Below are 24,552 nucleotides of genomic sequence, written 5' to 3'. Positions count from 1 at the left end.
CTGTTGCCCAGAGACCCACTTCACTCCAATTGCTATCTTGGAAATCTGAACAGACTGGTGGGAGAGGGCAAATACCTTGGGTGAGTGACATGTTACTCAGCCAGTCATGTTGGCCTGTTAGCAAAAAGCCAGACTCCCAATTAACTCCCTCTGTGTGATGTGATGAGCTCAGATAGCGCTCCTATTTGCAGTACTTCAAAAGGCCAGATAAACAGTTAGCAACACTCAACCTCCTGAAGTACCTTGATGGCTGAACACACTCATCAAATAGTGGTTTGCAAGTTCAAACAACAACTGAGCTTAAATTGGATCTTGATTACAAGACTATTAGAAGGTTAAAAAATTTCCAATCGATATTTTTAAAGATACATCTTTGTGCCTTTAAGACAAATACAAAGGGAAGGGAATTTCATACTGGTGAAAAGGTACCAGGTTTTCATCCTGGAGATGGGAGTTCTCTGTTTATCCATAGAACAGGGATCAGCAACCTTTGGCACACAGCCCATCAGGGAAAGCCGCTGGCAGGCCGGGCCGGTTTGTTTACCCGCAGCTTCTGCAGGTTTGGCCAATTGCAGCTCCCACTGGCCGCGGTTCGCTGCTCCAGGCCAATGGAGGCTGCGGGAAGTGGTGTGGGCCGAGGGATGTGCTGGCTGCTGCTTCCCGCAGCTCCCATTGGCCTGGGACAGCGAACCATGGCCAGTGGGAGCTGCCATTGGCAGAACCTGCGGATGCTGCAGGCAAACAAACCAGCCTGGCCCGCCAGTGGCTTTCCCTGATGGGCCACATGCCAAAGGTTGCCAATCCCTGTTCTAGAGAGAGAGCATTGCAGGGTACAGGAGGACAACAAGCTGTACTCCCAGTACCATGGGACAGCTTGAGTGACTGCCAATCCATCTATAACAATCTGACACACCTGTAACTCACCCATGTCCATTCAGCAATCATTCAAACAAAACCCAAAAGTGAGATGGATCCTCCAGTCCCTGCTCTTCCGGAGTATATTGCATCAGCATTATAGTGACCATCCAATCTAGGGTCAGATGCTGCCCCCCTTATTTACACTGAGCAGTATCTTATTTACTAGGAGTCCCTTTGCAAGCAAAGGAATAGCTTATGGATTCAAATACTACTCAACAGGCCATAATTTCATGCCCTTACCCATGTACTTCATTCGGTGGGACCGGTTGTGGAGTTAGGTAGCCTTCAACATAAGAGAGAATCTGGCGGAACGTGGATAAGCGTGGAAATATCTGTCCCACAGATTGTGAGCTGTGGAGCAGGGACCATGTCGTCCCTTTTATTGTACGTATTTGTACAGCACTAAGTGATCACCAAATAACAGCTGCCCACTTACAGGCCAGTTCTTATTTAGACCCCGACCTAAAGCATGACCCCACTGCTCACAATTACTCCCACTCCACCACACGGATGTGCTCAAACAGAATAAAAACAAGTGTAAAAATGCAAAGGGACACATCTGGGGCCAGGAGGCACCATAGCACTGTTTCCTGTCAGCTCAGTAGGCAGCAGGACTCACGAGACACCTTTGAGACACACCATAGCTACATGGAGTTTTCTGCCGCTACAGAAAATCTTGTGAGAAACATGTTGCTATTACAGGGAAAACAGATACCAGATCAAAAAGGTATGCTTGAAGACAGTACATATGCCAGCTACAGGGGATTTCAAATATTTATAGTTTGCTACATTTTTAATCTTTAAGAGTTCCAGGGATTCTGTGCTTGGAATCTGATGCAAACTTGCCCTAAGTTGCACAAGATACAAGTCTTGTAAGACGCTATAGCAACAGCAACAGGAGGAAAATAAAGGCTAGAGCAAAAGGTTCACCCTGCAGCCTGTCTGGTGGGGATCACTCTTGTCTCTGGAGGGATAGCTCAGTGGATTGAGCATTGGCCTGCTAAACTCAGGGTTGTGAGTTCAATCCTTGAGGGTGCCATTGAGGGATCTGGGGCAAAAACTGGGGATCGGTCCTGCTTTGAGCAAGGGGTTGGACTAGATGACCTCCTGAGGTCTCTTCCAACCCTGATATTCTATGATTCTATGACAAGAAGGATCTGAAATACACATCCCCACGCTGACTCAAGCACCTTCTGTTTCTATTCCTAGCTGCTCCCTCTTGGGTTTTCTGTGGGGACTTGTGTAGTGCTTCCCAACATAGCCGGATGCAAGGGGGAGACAATATAAAGGGAGGTTCTCAGTTCCTGAGCAACTTCAGTAACAGCTGTCTTAGCTCTGCATCAGAAGATGAAAAAAGTCTCCACTCCATTGCATGGCCTATAGAGGTTTCTGCCTTCCAGGTGATTAATAACCTGAAGCAGCTTAATATTTAAAATTGCACTGGAGAGTAATGCACAAGGCAGTATGAAATTTGGAGTGTTGACTCCAGCAGTACTGAACCCTGGACTGAGGTGCCTTAGCAGAAATTTGGTACATGCACAGAAAACCATACCCACACACCCAATGCTTATGACACAGATGTTTGAATTCACGATTACTTTAGTTTCTGTCAACCTCTATTAGATCAGATTTCAGCTGTCTTTGCTCCTATTTTCCTTCTCCTTCTCCTTGGGCCTCTTTAAAAGTACCACCACCAAAACCTGATACAGTATTTTAAGGCCTAAGCAGCCAATACTTAGTGGCTGACATTTCTCGGCTAATTTGGTGCGGAGCTGCGTAAATTGTTAAAGTTTTCTTATTTATCTGTCAAAGCAACTTAGTTCAAGGGGAGTCCTCTAAGCAGTTCTGCCAGCTAATGTGCAGAGGGGGGTAGAGGGAGAGAGAGAGCGGAAACAGAGCACATTTTCCTGAACATGGGAATGTTAACACCCACCAAGGGAGTATAGCTCATAGGTAACAAGCAACCTGCCCTCCTGCTGAACTTGTTTTCCTAGAAGGGCAGTAATTACATTAGCACTGCTCAGGCTGTAAAGGCATATCACATCAGCTGTGTTATGAGGGCCCACAGCTCAGGGATGTTCACTGCAATGATCCCCCACAAGTCAAAGGCTCCTGATGAGAACACAAAGTAGCAGGCTCTCCTTGAAAAGTGAGCTGCTGCAATGCTATGCAGCTTCTTTCCCATTCATTCCATGCCAGCGTGCAGCAAGGATATGGCTTTGAGCTCTGTGCCATACCCATTCATTTGTTCTATTTGGGGACTACAGTTGCTGCAGCAGGAGGAAAAGGTATGAATAAGTTGCCATATCCCCTTTTCCAAACAGGTGCATAAACACCCTTTTGAGAGAGGTGAGCTGGAATCGCCTGTGGGCATTTAAGTAAGAATACATAGCATGCACCTTCCTACAGGATGTTGTGAGGGTTATAATTACTGTGGCCTCTTCCTGCCAGCCATAATATAGACTCATTAGTCAGCTCATTTGAATGGCAATTAAGGGATTGCAATTGGATTGCATCTTGCTGTGTTTTCTTTCTTTGGACAATGACTGGATCACAGGTAGGGCAGTAATGATCTCGTTCAGAGAACCATTACGCTTTCCAATGCTAGCGCTTGTGTAGCCGGGTCCCAAAGTTCACTGGCTTTTAGGGCTGGCTAAACTCTGACGTCCAGATGGGATACCCACAGCATAGCTGCTGGACAGTTCTGAAGGGCCAGGCTTTACTACATGGTATGAAGGACCCTGGACGATGGTTTTCCATTAGCAGGCTGAAAATTTGGTCTGCTGGATAGTACCACAATCACCTCTGAGCAGCAACATCATAACGCAGAAAGATTTATTGAACATGTATTTGGGGAAAAATATAATGATAACGCTCTTTCCATTCCACTGGTATCTTGGGAAGATGGTGAACAGCAGATACTAAAGTCACATATTTTTATATCATCAGGCAGCAGAGCTGGAACAATTTTCATAGTGGGGGTGCTGAAGGTGGAAACCATGTATTTGGGTTGTTTCAAGCCAGGGGGTCTGGCAACACCCCCAGCCCTCTAGTTCCCACTCCAATGTCAGCATCGGCTATTCCAGCACTAATATCAGCTGGTCCTGTAACTTGCATCTAAGAGTTTTAAAAGAGCTGGCTAATGAGATCAATAATGTTGATTTTCAATAAGTCTTGGCACACTGGAGAAGTTCCAGAAGACTGGATGAAAGCTAATGTTGTACCAAAAATTAAAAAGGGATGACCTCGTTAATTATATGCCTGTCATCTGATATCAGTGGATAATCATCTGAACATGAGCTCCCAGTGTGAAGCTTGGCCAAAAGGGCTATTGCAATCCTTGGATGCATAAACTCATATCTCATCCCAAACCCTAATGGGCGTTTCTGACTGGACCATTTGTGATCTTTTGAAAACTCACAAGTCGCTCTAAGAAATACATCATGACTGTCCGGGATCCCATTTACTAATCATGTCACTAGGACACTACTGCTGACGCACCCAATTTATGCAAAAAGAGCCATGGGCTCTGTCACTGACCCCAAGATTGAGGGGAGGGGATCCCAATACCTCCCGCAGCACAGCACTGTACTGAGATGGGCATTGGATTCTGCACGGCTAGAGCAAGAGGAGTTCAGCCTACTGAATTAATCCCCCAAGGCCAGGCCCTGCAGCATAGTGTCCCTTGGTACCATATAGGGCCATTGGTATAGCGCTGACTCAAGAGACAGAAGGGCCTCTGTAACTCAACAAGGGGCCACGCTTTGGTGAAATGGCCCTGTAACATGCAGTGGTTTAGAATGTGATGTCTATAAGGAATTGACTTGGGCATTTTGTTTTGCTTTTATCCAGAATTGCCATTGTTTTTCCAGCGATCCACTTGTTGTCATGTTACTGCTTCACATGTTTGCTTTGGAGCTTTAATTTGAAGCAGTCGCTTTCCTTGGCTCCCATTCCTCTTGGCATAACACCTGCTTTGATGTATTAAGTCATTGCTTTTTGCGTGTATGCTTTTTAATCCTTTTAATTCCTTTGATTGTTGCATGTCGAAAGACAAAGGGAATAGGTAACGGGAACAAAGACGGAAATGTATGCGCAGTGAGCTTTCCTCCTTCAAAAGCTGGGGCTGTTTTTTGTTTGGCTCACAAAACTATTCCAGCTCACTTAAATCATCTTTCCAAATGGACAGTGTGCAATAGGTGGTGTTGTCTTAAATAAGGTTCAATAGCAAAGGTATACAAGGAGTTGGTGAGATCCTCGCCTGGTTCTGAGCTTCAAAATTCATTCAGTAAAAAATACTCATAAAAAATAGGGATACATTGAAATCAAAGGAAGTTCTTGCTTTTATAGCTGGAAAACTGTTGGGGTTTTTTCCATCCATGATTTTAAGCTGTCTGGGCATGTAACTCCTCACAGGTGTTGCTCTGAAACGTGACTAGGGACCCTGACTAATCCAAATGTCAGAGACATTCAAGACCCAATGTTCTTTTAATCAGTCCCCTCCATCCCCCTTTTCCCATTCACCCCTTGCTCCCTTCCCTTTAAGAAGTCTTCACCACCAGGCTCAGCAGTTCTCCATGTCTCAACTTGGCTCTGGCTGGCTGATCAATTCATATCATATGCATTTGCCATTCCAGATATACAGTTCACTCTGGAGTGTGCTCGAAGGGGAGCCTGTCCCTGGGGTGATGGTTTATTCAACCATCTTAAAGTCAAGGAAGCCAAGCACAGAGGTGGGTGGGGCAGAGAAGTAACTGCTAGAATCCTGGGGTGGAGGAAACTGGGTCAAACTCCAAGCTCCATACTTTGTCTAGAATGCAATCCTTAAAATACAGCCCTAGATGACTGTTTGTTAATAGCCCTCAAATATTATAAAGTACAACCACATTATGTATGCTCTCCCTTATAGTTTCTGCCAACAGAAACCCTTTCCTACCATGCAGGCTTAAATTGGATAGTTGAATATACTTTAGTCTCTCTGCATTAACCAGCTTGCTTAGAAAATAAATCTAAGGCAATCTGAAGAGTAAATGACCCAACTGCACACAGTAGGGTGACTTCTTTGATCACCTTCTAGTGTATATAATAACAAAGCACTTTTCATCAATAGCTGCCAAAGTGCTTTACAAAGGAGATTAGTATCGTTCCCTTTTACAGATGGTAAAACTGAGGCAGAGAGCAATGATGTGACTTGTCCAAGCTCACCTAACATACCAGTGACTGAGCAGAGAATAGAAGCCTGGTAATCTGAGTCCCAGTTGAGCGCACTAGCCAATAGGCAACACTGACTCCTATATTGTGAGATTCATGAATGGGATGTGGGGGCATAGTGTGTGCATCTTGGATGCTTTTCAGGCCTCATGTGTATGCTGCATGTTAGTCAATTGTGTTTTCCTCCTACTCCATGTGTGATTACCTCATAGCTTGGTTCTCTGAGATAACGTCTCTAATCTCACCAGTCTGAGTGTAAAAGCAAAATGAGCTGTCATCGTTAGTCACATGCGCCTGCCATTCCCAATGCTTCCACAGCGGAAGCTGTCACTGCTGCACCCTGCCTGTCCTTTTAAGTGGCTCCAGCTGAGAGGGGAGCTGTGTTTTGTGTGCTCATAAACATTAACAGGCTCCTTCTGACTCGCCCGGCATGGAATAACATGATGTAATTGAAAGTGGATTTGTAACATACTGTACGGCCTAAGGACTTGGGAAGGAGTAGGCTTCCCCAGTAGCCCAAATCTGAGAAAGATCCGGGGCAAAAAATTGCTTTCTCATCCAAGAGGCTCTGCTCAGATGCAAGATTTACTGTCTGCTGCTAAGAATCTGAAGTGGAAACTCATTCCAACAATAACAGATTGATAATGAAATATTGATTGCCATAGTGTGACTTGTGTTGATTTCGCCCCTTTCCTCTTGGAGAAGCCAGAGTGTCTGAGGGCTTGTCGATTGGCTGATGGAGCTGCTGCTGTTGCAGCTCGGTGTGTTTCTATGCTTCTGAAAAACAACACTGATTATTTTGGCGCACTTTTGAATGTGTGAATGTTTCTAATTTTCTCCCCTGTCCCTGGGGCCTTGCTTTGTTGTTATTTTGAAAATGAGATGGTGCCTCATGAAAAGTCTTTCCACAAAGCATTTTAATCAATAAATCAGCTCAGCAAGGCCACAGTTCTGTAATTTAGGAGCAACTCTGCCAGCTTGTTCATTTCTTACATTTATCACCATCTCCCCACCAGATACCCTTTCAACCATGGATATCGGGTGAACCCCCTCTTCGGGGAGGCTAGCCCCCCAGCCCCACCCCTTCTGCCCAAGGCCCCACCCCTGCATGCCAGAGCCCCAATTGTCCCCCCACCCCCAGTGATTGGAGTATCCCCAAGACTCCCCCTCCCCATGGCCAGAGACACTCTGGCCTGCCCACCTTAGTCATGCCCCCTGGCTGAGCCACCGCCCCTGCCCAAACACCAGGCCCAAGTGCTGCCCCTGGCTGCTGGTGGTCCTGAGCTCCTGGCCACCAGCTGGAGCTGAGCCGAGGGGGAGAGAGGGCGAGGCCTCCCAAGGCAACATGGCCATGGCCTGGGTCAGGTGAGGCTTAGCCTGCCCTGGCCTTTAGTACTCACTGACCATGCTTACGCCAGGGTAGACAATCAAAACGAAGCTCGAAAATTCCACTAGGTGCAATTTATTCTTTGTTCTTTTTTGGAGGGAGCTAGTGAAAGGTGCTGTGGAATTAATAAGCCCATGTTGTTTTGGAATTTAGAGTAGGGGATATATTTGTTACCCTGTTGCCTTGGGCAAATTACTTAATCTCCGTGTTGTTTATCTGCAAAATGGGTATTAATACCTCACAAAGATATGCATGAGGCTTAATTAATATACAGAGTAAGTATAGCCATGATGCTCAGCTAAGGGCAGCATATGGGGAATCTAATTCCTTTTATTATTTGGCTATCCATGCTAGACAGGTCAGCTCTGACTATACCAGGTAACACCCTCCAGCATAACAATGCCAGGTGAAAATGTGCCCAGTGCCTCAACCCATCAGCTTAAAGTTACTTAAAATCCTCTTGGCTATGCCCTGCACAAAAAGAAGCAGTCATGAAATATTATAACATCTGGATCTTTCCAGGAAGACAACTTCAGATCTTCCATTAGAGAGGCATGCTCAACTCAAAGGGAAGGAATTTACTGACTGAGGAGAATAAGCAAAGAATAACCTGTCTGGAAGATTGTGTTAAGAACAGTAAATAAAAAGACACTGATGGTCTGAGAGGAAAATGTGTGTTCCCCCACAAAGGAACATTTATTTCTTGCCAGTCTAAGCCAGTGATGCTGATCCCCCTCGTTGTGAATGGAATAGGTGGTCATATCCTTTGTGATTTAAAGTCAACTCAGCATACTTTCTGATGGAAAAAACATTGATTTTATTTATGAGAGAATGGGCAATGGAAAATCTGGCATTACAACCTGGGCCTTTTTTTCCCATTGAGGGAGTGGATGCTCCGTACCTCTTGGGGCTGGAGCTTTAGTAGCCCTGTGTCTGACTGTCACACAGAGCCATGTTGATAACTGTATGAGAGTCACCTAGGCTGATGGGAAAGGCAGCCAAAATGGCTAAAAGGATCAACCAACACCATAATGGATTAGGCCATGATTGTAGGTTGCACCTTCAATGTATTTCTCATCAACACAATATATACATCCTAACCACTCACTCTTGGATTTTATTCCAACATTGTCTTCTGGCTTCTCACACTGAACACTGGGAGTATCTCAGGCAATTTAGGATGGGTGCTAGCAATCTAATTCAGTTCCCTTTCAGGAGAAGCTCCAATCAATACCTCCCTGTAGCCGCCTGGCATCTCTGGCTCAACATGAAGAAATAGGAAAGCACCATCCAGACTAATACTATGCTTGCAAAGCGTGACTGCAAACTAGGTGCAAATAGACTGAATTGAAATTAATTGTCAAAATTCACCAAAATGTTCACAGGCTATTTTCGCCATTTTCAATCCTGGAGGATGAACTAGGATCTTTCTTACATCCACATGCATTGGAGTATAAAGTGGACCAAAGGGTCAGCACTTGGACTCTTGTTAGTATAATTTAGGAGAATGTTTTTAGCAGGTCGTAAACCAATCTCTGATTTTGTGCCTTCCCCATACCTCATTCTGTCTTCAAAGTACCTTTCTCCATATGAAAACTCCACATTAATTGTGGACGTTATCAAGATCTTGGTCCTTTTCTTCAAGGCACTGAATATCCTCAGCCCAGGATATCTAAAATTTTGCCTAAAGCTCATATATCCTTGGAGAAAATGGGTGTATCCTGCATGTTTACAGGCCTAATTTGACTCAGAGGGTTATGTATTTTTTTTACTGGTAGTTTAATAAGCAAATAACAAAACCATATAAATAAAAACACCTTTAATATTAATAAGAATAATTAAAGGCATAATTATTAACAAGACATGTTGCCTAAAATGCATTACTTCCTGGAAATAAGAAATGAGGAAATTTTGCATCTAAGTTGATGAACAACTTTGAAAATATTTTATTACCAAGCAGACAAATTCTACATTTCTCAGCATCTGTTCCCTTTAGAGAACTTCTGAAACAGAAGTTAGCAGTAGCTGCAGGAATAGTATTATCTCAAATGCACAATAAGAGGAAAGTGGTGAGGTGATGAAGAGGTACAGATTTGTCCAACTTTTGTGTCATTAATTCAGATCCAGCCCTGGTCAGTAGAGTTGGGTAAAATTTATCAAATGAAACTGTTTTTCTCTGAAAAATGGAGATCTGGGTCAAACTAAATATTTAGCAAATTTGTATTGAATTGGCTCAATTGTTTAATTAAAAAAATGGAAATGTCATTGTGATATAAAAGCCACCTTTAAATCCCCCTGAGTAGCCAAAATTAACCAGCGAAAGGAAACTGCATTTTGCCTCTCAAAAAACCTCCTGAGTCTTTCCCTTTTCATTTTAACTTTGCTGAGGACTAAGAATAATGTTACATCAAATGTTCATGTGGAAATGGAGAAAATAGCTACTCGTAAAGTCCTGTAAAGCAACTGAGCAGCATCTTGAACGTACCCGGTCCCCCTTCCTTTTTCAGTCAGCAGTCTCCAGGAAATGAGAAACAGTCACTTTTGTGGTCTCCCAAGGGGGCAGCCTTGTCTGTACACAATTTATCATTTAGTGCAGTTAAATGAGAGATCATGTCCTTCTGTTACCCAAGCTGTGATCCTGTAGCTGCAGCATGAGTTTCCCTCCCGCTTATCACCTTTGCTATATCTGTCGGGTTGTAAGTATCAGCTGAAATTCTGTTGCAATTTATACCTGGGGATGGCCAGGGAGTCACCTCACCCCAGGAACAGTTCCACCATCAACTGAGTTGAACAAAGCCACAAGAGGGAGGTAGGCTGGCAGGAGGATGAAACTGGCAGCCCAGGCATTCCTGAGCTCTAACTCTGCTGTGACAAGTCACTTTACCTCTTTATGCCTCCTGGTCTGTAGAAGCAGGAGATGCGCACCACTCGCTCCCAGGGATGGTTGAGAGGATGTTTGTATGGCACTGCTCTGGGGCTTGAGAATGGTTGGGCCAAAGGTTTGAGAGAGCTGCAACCCATCTGAGCATAATTTGGCCACAAATTCCCAGCAGCGAATTCCCCTGGCTGTAACTGGGCTAGATCCAGGTCTGCGTCCCTGCCCCATCCCCATGTCAGGTATTGGAGGGAGCATGTCAGAGGGGAGAGGGTAGGCCCGAGTGGACCTCTACTAAGGTTTTCCTCCACTGATGTAGGGTGCATTAAAGACCCTGTATCAGTGATGCAATGTAGAGAACCCAGTCGCAGCTCCCAATAGTGTAGGGTGAAGGCTGGTCCTCAGAACCAAGGAGCTATAACCAGCTTCCTGACATCCTTCCCCTCTGTTCTGTGCTGAGGGACCAGCTTCACTCTGGCTACCAGCCTACGAGGACAAACACCTTCACCTGGTGTGTGTGGCAGGTGCCGCTGAATTAGACAAGCCACAAACTACCCCAGTAGCAGGGTCATTCCTCTCTCTCCTGCCTGTGCCAAGAAATTCTGTCTGGAAATGCAAAATAAATGAATAAATTCAGAGGATGGCCCTAAGTCAAAGGGAGGCAGCCCGGAGTTTCTGAACCTCTCTCTCCAGAGTTACTAGTACCTGAAAAATTGAACTGGAGGTGGGGGTGGAGGAAATGTGGGGAAAGCCATGGAAGTGAATGAAGGGGAAAACTACAAAAGCTGCTGCTTTTCAGTAGACTTTTACCTATCAGCTCTGACATAAGTACCATATTCCAGCGGTAAAATATAATTAGAGCAGTGAGTCAGAAAGGAGCTGTCCATCGAGCAGCAGAGTGTGTTCTCAGCCAAAGAAAGGGATGTGAAATTCATGCAAATAGGGCCCAGCTCCTGAGCTTCCTACTTAGGAAACTTGAGTGTGACACAATCAGCAGAAAGCCTTTGCACCAGGCTGACAGTTTCACGTGCTCTTCTGAGTCAGCTTTCACCTCCCAGCTCTGCATCAAGTTGAGCAAGCAGCTTCCCTCCATCAACTTTTGCTCCCAAAACTCTACTTACGAGGCATAAGTGTTCCACTGGCTTGCTTCTCAGCTCTGATGGGGTAACCCTAAGGCCAACTCTGACAGATTTGGATGTGATTCCATCTCAAAGCCTGGCCTGTGTTGCAGGATGTGGGAGAGGAGCTCTCTCAGCTCAGGAGTGTCATTTCTCTGATGTCAGCCAGGCTTTACCCACCAATCCATCGTTCCATCATTTAAGTCCATGGTCTCAAGGATGGACTCCACAACTGGTAAATTTAAGGGGCTCCTTTGGAAACAAGAACCTTCCTCGTTTCATTTTCTTTGTGGATTTAATGCAGGTGAAAGGTATCAGAGTGATGTGAAATTCTCTCTCTATACCCACAGAACAGGTGCAGCACAGACAGCAGACACCATTTCAGCTAGCAGGGATCCCCACTTCTAGAGCTGAGTCTTCATAGCTCCTTCCAATCCTTGCCGTCTCTCACTAGATTGCCAGAAAGTAGGGAGAAGTACTGCTAAATGCAAAGGGAGACCTGTTTGCTGGGAACTGGGCTAGGCACCACACAGCTGTCCTGTTGTAAGAACTTAGAATCAAGGGCTCAATTTGAACTGATGACTTAGAGACAAAGGTCACTCTGTTCCTCTGAGCCACCAGCTCTTTTCATATGAGCTGTGTTTGGGTGACTTAAATACACAGAAGCATTTGGCCCAGCTCTGGGAGAAAGTGCTGACATATTAATGCCATCAGTAACTGATTAACCCACTAACTGATACTTAGGAAGAGCCTTAAAGAGGTGAAGTCCAATGCATGTGCTAAGTACCAGTATTGTTTCTGCTCCCATTATCCAAGACCAAACATTCTGACCCCTTCACCTACAACCTCCACCAGCTCAGTTCATCTAAGATCAGGAAATACTGAGTTGCTCTGTCCTCTTGTATATCTTGATCCAGGAATTGAGTCATCCAAGGGCCGTAATGAAAGAAAATGATTGACCCAATGTTAAAACATAAACAAAAGCATGTGATGAGCTGTTGTCTATCAAACTGTTTTCTCTCTGTATTTTAGCCACTGACTGGAAGATACCAGTTTGCTGTGTTGATGGAAATTGCATGTTTACTATTGCCTTGGTCCTGGCTCCCATAGGATCCATTCACCAGGAGGTAACTCACTAAATGCACTAAACACTGCAACTACCGTTGAATGCCCCAGGCATGACATAACACTATATTGATTTCCAAGGAACAGCAGCCGTGCCAGTGGAAACGTGAACAATCGGCACTGAATGGGCAGAATTTCACTGCCTATGTATTTCCTACAACAAACATTTTCTCTAGGGAAATTCTTAATTCCAGTGAAAAATGCAGATTTGGTAAATATTTGAAATCCAAGGAATGGCCAGCTGCAAAGAGGAGATAAATCCAGCCTCTGGAGCAAGGAGCATTCCCTGCCCAGTGGACAAACTGGAAGAGCCCCCCCACCCCCACCCTGCCAAGGAATCCAATGGTCTTTTTGTTCCTGAAATAGAAAAATAATTGTGTACTAAATGATGCAAAAGTCAGCATTACAAAAACACAGTTTGAAGCAGTGTCTCTTTCAAACACATTCAGTTCACTAAAGGCAGGTGATTCAGAACTCTGCACCACCTCCATACTGTAAGGACCAACAGTCTAGCAGGATATGTGGCTTATTCTGCTATCTGGGTAGTTGTGGAAATGGGGAGGGAGAGAGACAGTGAGAATCCCCTGCCCTATAAGATTGTTTAGGTTGCATCTATAGAAAGATCAGATAGCTGCAATATATAACAAACAGGCCTCAGATTTCAGCTGTCTCAGAAAGAACCAAATGGAATGGGCACCTATGAATTCCTAGAGGGAGCAGGACCAGATTTTTGCTGAGGCGCATAGGTAGGATGATGTGGCGAGGTTCACTCCTGTTTCGTTACAGAGAGCTTCTTTCTCCTGGGCTCTGACCCTGTCACCCAGTGAGCTAATTCAAGAAATGTCATGGAAGAGGACAGATCATCAGCCTCAACTCGCCCCTTCCAGAGGGCTGGGCTAAGTAAGAGACTGGGCGAAGAAGGACGACGGGGAAGAAGGTTTGAAGACCTGCCAATAAGCCCACCTGCCCTTCAGACAATGCCGGCTTTAGAAGCAAATGTGCAAAAGCCATCTGGCAGTAGAAAGGCTTTCCAGGAAACACACAAGACCATAAAGCCTTCCCATCTCATCCATATGCTAATCACCTCATAAAGAATAAAATCTGCAATAAGTCCAAGATTCTCTTCTGAACATTCAGATAAAATCCTGCAGACTGTTAAAATGTCCTTCTATGAAAGGAGAGCATGGAGCTAGCAATGAGGGGAGTAGAACCATTCTGGAGACAGCTGGAGTCTACTCTGAGCTCAGGTTAATTTTTCAATGAGTCTGAGGGTATGTCTACACAGCCAAGAAAAACCTGCAGCTGGCCCCTGGTTGGGGTCATGGGACCTGGACTGTGGGGCTGTTTCATTGCTGTGTAGACTTTCAGGCTTGGGTGGAGCCAGGGGTCTCGGGCCCTGCAGGGTTGGAGGGTCCCAGAGCTCAGACTCCAGCCCAAGCCTGGAAGCCTACACAGCAATGAAACAGCCCCGCAGCTCGAGCCTCACAAGCCCGAGTCGGCTGGCATGGGCCAGCCGCAGGTTTGTCTTTGCGGTGTAGACGTGCCCTGAGAGAGTCATACGCCATGTGTCTTTGGACTTTGTTTGTGGCTTCCAGTGCTTGTTCCCACAATATTTCACAGGCAAAAGAGGCGCTCTCACAAAGTCTTTCATTATTCACAGTCCAGCACCCTTTTGAGAAGGGGCAGTCAGGTGATAAACCAAACCAGAGTCAATAATTTGCCTGTAGCAGGGTCAGCTCCTGGGTGTCTTAGCAGCAAAGTCTTTCTTATTCAGGCTGTGAGCCTATGAGGTGCAGAGCACCCTCAACTTCTAATGGAGCCAATGGAAGTGGAGGGATGCTCAGCATTTTCAGGAGTTGATCAGTCAACACTTTGCAGGACTGAGCACTTAAGCAAAGCTCCCATTGAGTTCAGCGGTGCAGGATCAGATCCTTAGCCACAAAATTCATGGGTCGGGGACCAGGTTTTCCTCCTAGGGGGATTTTTCTTCTTATATAACTGTGATGACTCTGCTAAGCAGGAAGCTACCATTCTCATCAACCCCCTCCCCACCTCCAGGGTGGACATGTGGGCACAACTGCTTCCCCTAGACAGTAGAAGGAGGGGGGCAGAACTCTAAGAAAACACCCTGACCCAGGGAGGAGGCAGCCACATGGCAAGCGGAACAGCAAGGAAGCTGAATGCAGAGGAGAGCACCAGCCAAAGCTGCAGCGGAGGCCAGTGAACCACATGTGGGACCAGGCGTGACCGTCAGGCACTGCAGCCAGGTTCAGGTCTGGGCAGGGTTTGTGGGGAAGCAGCAGAGATGGAGCAAGGTGTCTGTGCAGAGGCGCTCAATGAGACACACCAGTATCTGATCAACTTGGAAACCTAGCTGAGACTGGAATGGAGGGGCACCCTAGGCACATGACCTGAGGAGCCCTAACCTCTAGCGGACTGCCTCCCAGGGGCCCCAATTGGACCAATTGTTTAATAGTGAATTACAGCTGTTTGAGCCACTGGACCTGGGGTATCTGCAGCCTTCCCCTTTATTCCACCCCTAGCAAAATAGCCCCTCATTTAGCTCCATGTCGGTGCCGTTATGAGGACCCACCAGGGCTAGAGCAGAGAGACTAGCCCCTGCAGCAGCTTCAACGCTTGCCTCCAAGCTGCTGTACATCTGGCACACTGTTGGTTCCTTGGGTGTTTGGTGGGCCACAGCCCCAGCAGCCGTCATAATTATAGAGCCACTGCCTCTCCGGCTGGACATACCCCTGGTTCAAAGAAACATTACAGTACTCTCCGGCAAGAGACCCAAACCCAGCAGTAATGCTGCTGCAAGTGGTTGTGCTTGGCACGGTTCCTGGAGAATAGTTTCAGGCTTATTTGTAAGTGAGTCAGGGTTATTTTGCCCAGGAAAATGTAGGGGTCAGAGGGAGACATTTTTTGCATAAAAAATATTCCAGTAGGTGCAGAGTACGCAGATTCTGCTGCTCCTCACAGCTGTGCGGTAGGGGCGCCATTGAAATCAGAGGGAGTTTTACCATTGAATTGTATGGGAGCAGGACCGCCGAAGATTTAAAATCCCACGCGGTCTCTTGCTTTCTCTGTCATCGCCTGCCAGCTTCCCCAATTTCTAATGTTTCACTGCAGCTCCACATCAGCCAGCAAGTAGGTGGGAAGGGACCCAAACTTCTGTTCTGCTTCATATATATTTCTTCTTTGATAATGTGGTTTGTGGTTCCCAGCCATGTTGGCGCAGGGTTCAGCAGCTGCCTCTGCTCCTGCGGGAAAAGGGGGCCTGCTACTGAACTACCCCTTTAGCTCTTTGCATTTGGCTCAGTGGGGTTGCCAGCCTGGAGGGTGGGACCCTGCCAAGGGAGTGTATTTTACATCTCTTTTATTATTGGTTGTTGCCATGTGCAGCTGTTCACTTTCCTGGCTGGTTACCTATGCAATGATCTGATTTTATGTTAATACCAATAACAATAAAATATGCAACTATGAGAAGTATTTTTTTTAATTGATGCCAGCAGCAAAGAACACCGCCAATCAGGAGCTTAGTCGTAGTCATAGCAACAGGTGATACATACCATGAATAATGTTTACTCCTCTTTCCTCCCTCCCCCCCACACCTTAGGGAGGTGGCTCATGGGATATGGCTTTCTGTGAAAGGAAAGGCGTGGGGAAGGAGGCTGCAGCCAACCCCACCTTGGGCTGTGATCTTATCAGATCTCCTAAGCTAAGCACAGTTGAACTCCACCAGTATTTCAATAGGGGCTCTCTAAGGGAAAGCTAAGGCTTGTTGGTGATTCAGTGACTTCGAAGGAGCTATGATGATCTATGCCCGCTGAGAACCTGACCCTCTCTTGCTGAATGCTTATGAGGCCAAATGCTTCCCCTGTTACAGGGAATACCTATTGCTTTATGCAAACCTATTTCATATAAGTGGGAGCTATGCAAAGAGGGAAGGGAAGGAAAGAAACAAGCGAGATCATCCATGTGTGGAACTCAGGGTGTGATTAAATCTGAGTTGGGTCTGGAAGCTGAGTTCCATCTGTTCCTTAGATAATTGACCCAGCCAGTGTTTTAAAGCTGAGGTCAATGCTTTAAAAAAAATTAAATACTATTTACTAACTGAAACAGATTTATAAAGTGACTGAGAAGAGACTCTTGACTTCATAATCAGGAGCTTATTTCAACTGACTAGGAACAGAGGGGAAAAAAATTCAACACAGCAGTTTTCCTAATAAAAAATATTGTCAGTTCTTCATTAAGGGCCCAAATCTGTGAGTGCCCTCAACTGCTATTAACTTCAGTGGGGACAGAGAGGGTGCTCAGCACCTCTCAAGGGCAAGATAGCACCTTGCAAGATCAGGCCTATAATTACCTGTAGTGATATTCTGACCCCTGTGAAGTCAGAATACTTTTCATTGGAAAGAGTCGGTTTCAACTTTCATTGGGAAGGTTTCTCAGGTGCAGAATGGAATTTCTAGTCATAACACGAGCAAAAGAAGGCAGATGAGTAGACTAGGTTACAGCCTGGTAGTTGAGTTCCCTCACCTAGACTATGGTAGGCTCAGGTTCAAATCCCTGCTCTGCTGGATCAAAGCAATGAGTTGAACCTGGGTGTTCCACATCCCAGGTGAATACCCAACAACCAGGCCTTCTGAGTTCAGTCTCTTTCTCTCGCATAAGAGCTGCCATGCTGGGTCAGACTCTGGTCCACAGGTTAGTTGTGTGAAAAAGTGCTTCCTCTTTTTATTACTGGTTTTTGTATCATGGTAAAGGGTAAATAACACTTCATTATTCAGTTTTTCCATGCTATTCATGATTTTATAGTCATCTATGATATCCCTGCTTAATTGTCTCTTTTCTAAGATAAACTGCCCTAATTTTTTTAGTCTCTCCTCATACGAAAGCCGTTCCATAACCCTTGATCATCTTTGTTGCCCTTCTCTGAACTTTTTCTACTATTCCTTTCTGGAGATGGGGCAACCAGAACTAGACACCATATTGAAAGTGTGGGTGCACCACGGTTTTATAGGTGCCATTATGATATTTTCTTATTATTTTCTATCCCTTTCCTAATAGTTCCTAACATCCTAGTAGCCTTTTTGACTACGGCTACGCATTGAGGTAAAGTTTTCAGAGAACTATCCAGGATAATTCCAAGATCTCTTTCTTGAGTGGTAACAGCTAATTTAGAAACCATCATTATATGTGTGAAGTTAGGATTATTTTTTCCAGTATTCATTACTTTGCACTTACCAATGTTGAATTTCATTTGCCTTTTTGTTGCCCAGTCACTCAATTTTGTGAGATCCTCCTGTTACTCTTTGCAGTCAGCTTTGGACTGAACTATTTTGAGTAATTCTGTATTATCTGTATGCATTGCCACTTCACTGTTCACCCCCTTTTCCAGATCACTAATGAACATGTTGAACAGCACAGGTACCAGTTCAGATCCTTAGGGGACCCTGCTGTTTTGCTCTCTCCAGTGTGAAAACTGACCATTTATTCCTACCCTTTGTTTTCCATCTTTTAACCAGTTACTGATCCCTGGGAGGACCTTCCCTCTTATCCAATGACAGTTTTCCTTAACAGCCTTTGGTGAGGGGCTTCGTCAAAGGCTTTCTGAAAATCCAAGTACGCTATATCGACTGGATCACCTTTTCCACATACTTGTTGACTCCCTCAAAGAATTCTAATAGATTAGTGAGGCATGACTTCGTGTTACAAAAGCTATGTTGCATCTTCCCCAACAAATCATGTTTATCTATATGTCTGATAATTCTGTTCTTTCCTATTGTTTCTACCAATTTGTCCAGTACTAAAGCTAGACTCATCAACCTGTAATTGCCAGGATCACCTCTGGAGCCCTTTTTAAAAATCAGCATTACATTAGCTACCTTCCAGTCACCTGGTACAGAGGCCTGTTTTAGCTATAGGTTGCATGCTCTCTCTCTCTCTCTTTCCTGTTTTATTGCCAACAAAATTAAAAAAATCCGAGTTTCATCCTGTTGCGGAAAGGGAAAAAATTCAGAAATCTTGAAAATGTTCACAGCATGAGAAAACTGTTTCCCACCTGTAGCTGTAGCCAGGATTTCCCTCCAAAGCCTATATCCTTGGCCATAGCTGAGTTTAGGACCAACAGCTCATCTCCACAATCAGGCTCTGTGCAGTTTTGGTCGGCATGTCCATCTGTTTTGCTTGTGTTGGCGTCGCTCACTCTCTGGAGTTGCAGGGGCCACTGGTCCAGGTCATTTCAGTTTTTCATTTCCTCTGCGGCTCTTATTAGGACACTATTGTATAGCAAGGATGCTGAAGAATGCACCTCAATGATGACTATAGTTCAGTGATTTCCTGTATCTACATTTTAAAGCTATAGCGAATAATAAGATATTTTGGCCTCCTTTAACATTGCATCTACTGGGCACAGGAAGTTAGATCTGGCCAAATGGAACATGAATGAGCTGCACTCAATGTGCAAATGGCTTTAAATATGTCAAATTTTCCATTAAATGGGCAAGAGATGAAAGACCTGCTGAGAATGTTTCCATTTTCATTTTAATCAAGAAATTGGTAAATGGATATTAGCGCTATGGACGTAGTGCATTTTCCCCCCTGTTAATCTTTATTCTAATTTTTAAACAAATTATCTTCACTCCCCTTTTGCATTTTCACATTCCACAAACATTTGAGGGACTGGGTTTTATTGGCAGGAAAGATCATAGAGAGCTAATTTCAGAGTCACCTGAGTGATTATTCGTGGAAACCAGATTTTACATTTGGACTCTGTGTTTGATGAAATGGGGATTTTCTGTAATATTGTGTCTGAATACTGTGCATGTCTCAGTTTCTCCTATGTGCTGCATGGTTAACTAGGTGGTGGGAAAAGGTTGTTTACTCTTCACAGAGACCCAGAGATACAGGTGTGACTGATGCAAAGCTGTCTGGGGTCCATGAAGAGTCCAAGAAGACAGTGGCCACTCCAGTTACCTGGACATTTGGTACCTAGCAACTAACGACCACAGATGGCCCGCTCCTCTGCGGGAAACCTTCTGTGTTTGCCCAAGAACAAAGGATTGAGGAGGGGCCAGGTGGGGGGTTGTTAAGTGTAGGCTGCTGGAAGCTGGAGACTCTTCTGAACAAAAAAGGGACCAGAGGGCTCTGGGCTGACCAAGATGGATCATCCTGTAACTTTCTGCTCTCTATGCTAACCAAGTTTCAGAGTAGCAGCCGTGTTAGTCTGTATTTGCAAAAAGAAAAGGAGTACTTGTGGCACCTTAGAGACTAACCAATTTATTTGAGCATAAGCTTTTGTGAGCTACAGCTCACTTCATCGGATGCACAGTATGCATCTGATGAAGTGAGCTGTAGCTCACGAAAGCTTATGCTCAAATAAATTGGTTAGTCTCTAAGGTGCCACAAGTACTCCTTTTCTTTATGCTTTCCACACTTTGTTCCAGACAGCTAATAAACCCTGCTACTTTTACAATGCTGGCTGAGAGTCATAGCAAATGCTGAAGGTGGGGGTGCACTGCTCCCTTTGGGTGTACAAGTCTCAGTAGTCCAACTCAGGTGGGCTCGCCGATGGGAGCTCACAGTGTGAAGCAGGGGTGCTGAATGCTCTGAGGTTCACTTTAAGGAGGCGGTGAAGCTGAGTGGCTTACCCTAGTGAAAGAATGAGACACTAAGGGGGAGGTCTGTCACACCTAGGGGGTCCTCCTGGGGACTGTTCCAGAGCACTGAACCTGTGGATCTGTGACACTGTACCAGAAGTGCTTGCAGTCAGGGATCAGAAACAACCTCATTTGCTTTATCAGCCCAATCAAGCAACAGAAATGATACCATGTAACTTATCAGACCATTCATAACTAAGACAAACAGGTTGAAAAGCAAAAACAAACAGAGGATTTTGCAATTTTTTTCTTCCATCTCAGGAACAAAATAGAGGCCCAGTGCATTTTGCCGCTGGACCACCAGCCAGCTGCCTTTCACTGGGAATATGTTCTGTTTGGGGATATTCTGTCAGCAGGAAAAGAGGCTAAATTTATTGAGTACATTATTCACTCAGTCTTCATGGATGACAAAACTATCTATGTTCTTGTACCTCACTCATCACCATGGTATCTGCACCCCGATGTAGCTGGTTGGAGACTGACCTTTTCCCAGTGGCCCCCATGCAAATTAGTCTCCCTCAGATAAATCTCCTCGCACTCTGTGAGATCCGGCTGGTTAATAGTTTTTTCTCTGACTCCGGCTCCACCAGTGACTCTTTCTGCATGGGATATGTTCTCTTTCTGCGCCTGCACTTGTGCTGCTGGCTCCCCATAATCGGACTCCTTGTGCTCTCCGAATATCTCCACCACCTGGGACGCCTGCCTCTGTCCCGACTTCAGAGATCATTTTCCTCCTTATGTGAGGATTAAACAACAAAATAAATCTCTCCTTAGAACACACATTTGCTTTGGTTGAAACCTGGGTCATGTGCACTCTGAAGGGTGAGGGTGGAACGGAGAGGATACTGAGTGCCTGTGATTGTATTAATCAGCCCATGTATGTGCTTCGCTGCTTCAAATCCAGTCACCACTACCTGACTTCCCCCCCGCAGATGCAAGTGGTAAACACTTGGCTGGGATGAAATGGTTTACATAGCGAAGCAGCATCAGCAGCTTTGCTATGTAATGAGACTTCAGCAAGGTAATGAGACTTCCTTGCCATGTTATCACTTCTTTGTTTTGTTTTTATTATTATGGTGGAAATTGATTGTTATGTGTGAGCATGTAGCCAAATCCTCCCTCCCGTTCGCTCTCACCCGCCTTGCCACCGCCGCCCCACCTCACTCCTCTGTGGTATATTATTAATGGCCAATCGGAACTCACTGGAAACAGTTAATGAAGTTGTCCCACTGTCCATGGGGTTTTTTTTGGTTGGTCGGTTGAGTCTTTGCAGACCGTCGGCATCAGCTCTAACCTGCAAGAGCACATTGCAGGCTGTGTATGCTCAACTGCACTCTTTGAGCTTGTCTTCACTGGGATATCTTGTCATATGTGCCCATGATCTTTAAGAACTGAGTTAACTCACATGATGCTAACTGTGGTTTTGCAGCCAGTGTAGAAAGGGACAAGTTGGGTTCAGCATCACTTCCGCTGGTCATGGTTAAACGCTTCTAGGACTGGTATGTGTGTGTGAGAGAGACAGAGAATGAGAGAGAGAGAGAAATCTAGCCATCCGGCTGTATTCTCCCCACTTCCCACCCTCCCAAGGGGTATGAGAAACTCCCACTGATTCCATTTTTAAATGAATGGAGGAAAGTGTGGCTTTTGTAATATAAAACATACCTCACAATGACACTGAAGCTGTTGAATGCCCACTACTTTCCAGAAAGTTGATTCATCCCGTCCTACTTTACACTATCTGATGGATCCATGCTGGGAAGGACCATTACAATGCTAGTGCTCATGGAGAGGTTAATGAGCCTCAGTTACTGAATGGAGATATGGAATTGTATTTATTAATTCATTTAGTGCTCTAGCAGTGACTAGGAGTCCTAGTCACAGGCCAGCACCCATTGCTCTAGGTGCTTTACAAACACAGAACAAAAAGACAGTCCCTGTCGCAAAGAGCTTACAATCAAACTATAAGGCTCATGTCTGCACTAGGAGCTCGGGGTGTGAGTCCCCTGCTTGTGTATATATACTCACACTAGCTCTCATCGAGTGAGCACAAGCATATATGTGTGTCACCATGGTAGTGGAGGAACGGCTGAGCTGTGCCAAGGCCAAACCCGCCTGGAACCGGTAGATATGTATTTGGCATGGCTCAGCTGTGCCTCCATTGCCAGTACCTGGGTTACCGTGGCTACCCTGCTCCCTGGCTTGTAGTTCAGATGTAGCCCAAGCAAAGAATCAACAGGTGGATACAGACAGACAGAGGAGTATGAGGAACCAAAGAGGCAATACTGGGCAGCATGATAGGCAGTGGTCACAGCACGGGGGACCAGCAATTAGGGACAGCAAAACCTGTTTTGAATATGCTGCGTCCATGTGTGAGGTGATAAACAGACAGAGCTGATTTGGGGGCACTTGGAAATGCTTTATAATGAATGCAGTGAAGAGTTTCTTCCCAGCCCACCCCAAAGGAAGCTGTGGTAGAATCTGAGTGGAAATCTTTTTTTTATTTTCCTTGTGCAATCAGAGGCTGAGAATGTGAGATTATTCAGAGCCTGGACTAGAGGGGATTTAGGATGGTGTCAATGTGTCAGGTCAGCAAAGAGGTTGGGGACATTAGAATGTAACTGAAACACTGGGGAGGCAATGTGAAAGCAGCATCCAGTTAAAAAAGGGGGCCTAAAATGAGGCACCTTGGCAGAAATTCCTGGTCCTTGTCAGGAACAGCTCACACCCTAGGAGGACACGTTGACGTAACGTCCCTACTCATCTCCAGGGCACTGTCCAGATAAAAGGTATGACCTATGACAGTGATTGGCATCCCAGAAGTAGCCAGGACAGAGAGAAAGAGAAGACAAATATTCTTGGCACTTCTGAAACGAGTGGAAGGTGCTTTTGGTTTTCTGGCCAAAATAGCCTCCTTCAGCAAAACAGATTTTAAAATCTCAGCCTGTATGTGCACCTACACAGCTACTTTTGAGACAGCCCCAGTCCCAAAGATCTTACAATCTAAAGATAGACACACAGAATACTGGATGTATAGATGTGGTGTTGAGAACAGAGAGGCTGCTGCATTTGCCTATGGCCAGATTCAGATCTCCCTTAGGCCCAGGATGTACTGAGGATTTTTGACTCCGTGTAGCTTTTTGACACAAACCACAGCATGGAGGCACTGCCTGATGTAAGATGGAGCTTGCACCAGTAGGACTTACCCCATAAGTTATCTGGGAAACTGCACCAATGCAGTGTGTCTACATTAGGAGTTGGCTCTGGTATCACAACTGTCATTTACTGTGTTTGCTAAGTACAAAGGGCCTGGGGCCTAACCTGATTGGCTGCTAAGCTACCACAATATAAATGCTAAATAATAATAATACAATGATGCAGTTATACCGGTGCTGATTTCCTACTCTAGAGAAGCCTTTACGCTGGTTTAAAGTGGGAATAGCTTCCACTATTCCCTGGAGTCACTGGAGTTAGACCAGGTAAAATTGATGTAAGTGAGCAAATATTCAGGCCTGAAATCACTAACCAAGCTGCTCCTTCCAGAAGACAAACAGGGATCCCAAATAACAGTGAGAGGTAAGAACCAGGCTTATCATATGTGTTGAACGGGTATTGGATGGTCATTCCACAGTGAAGTGTGGAGCAAGAGAGAAACCGTACTATGGGAAACATTTTGAAAAAATAGGGAAAGGAAGGATCAGATTTTTCAATTTGAGAATTAAAAATGGGGCCCAGGGAATTGAATCCTCCACTCTACATCCATTTCACTGATTGCCAACACGCTCTAGCTCTGCTGAGATATGAAAATATGGATGGTGAATGAATGTTGATAATTCCCAACTCACCTAATCGTATTATCTCATCATCTGGATGAGAACTGACAAGTGAAAGGTAGAATAGTAACTGACACATGTTCTGCAGATCTGTGCTTCCTTCACCATGGCTTGTCCTCATTTGCAGCTCTGTGGAGTTGGTGATGGGAATATCACTGAACAGCTGCTACGACTGGGAGGAAATGCAATCTAGTGAAAAGAACACTCGACTGGGAGCCAGGAGACCTGGGTTTTATTCCAAGCTTCTGTAATGACCGGCTGTTTGAGCCTGAGTAAGTCATTTCACAGGAGAATTGGATGTAGGACTGGAAGAGACATCCTGGGTCATTGAGTCCAACCCTCTGCTATCACAGGCAACCCCATCATATAATCCCATTTGTAACATTATCAAATTCCATTTGAAAACTTCCTCTCTCTGTGCCTC

General features: G+C 45.2%; 1 long non-coding RNA gene across 1 annotated transcript; it reads left to right on the top strand.

The window, feature by feature from the left end:
• Positions 1 to 3,060: 3,060 nt before the first annotated feature.
• On the top strand, positions 3,061 to 13,693 carry LOC311527272. Its single transcript, XR_014713299.1, has 3 exons — positions 3,061 to 3,206; positions 12,542 to 12,636; positions 13,421 to 13,693. It is a non-coding gene; the product is annotated as an uncharacterized lncRNA (long non-coding RNA).
• The last annotated feature ends 10,859 nt before the right edge of the window (positions 13,694 to 24,552 follow it).

The sequence above is a fragment of the Lepidochelys olivacea genome, assembly GCF_965140295.1.
Source record: "Lepidochelys olivacea isolate rLepOli2 genome assembly, chromosome: 10".
Lineage (NCBI taxonomy): Eukaryota > Metazoa > Chordata > Testudines > Cheloniidae > Lepidochelys > Lepidochelys olivacea.
This window is presented reverse-complemented; position numbering and strand designations above follow the sequence as displayed.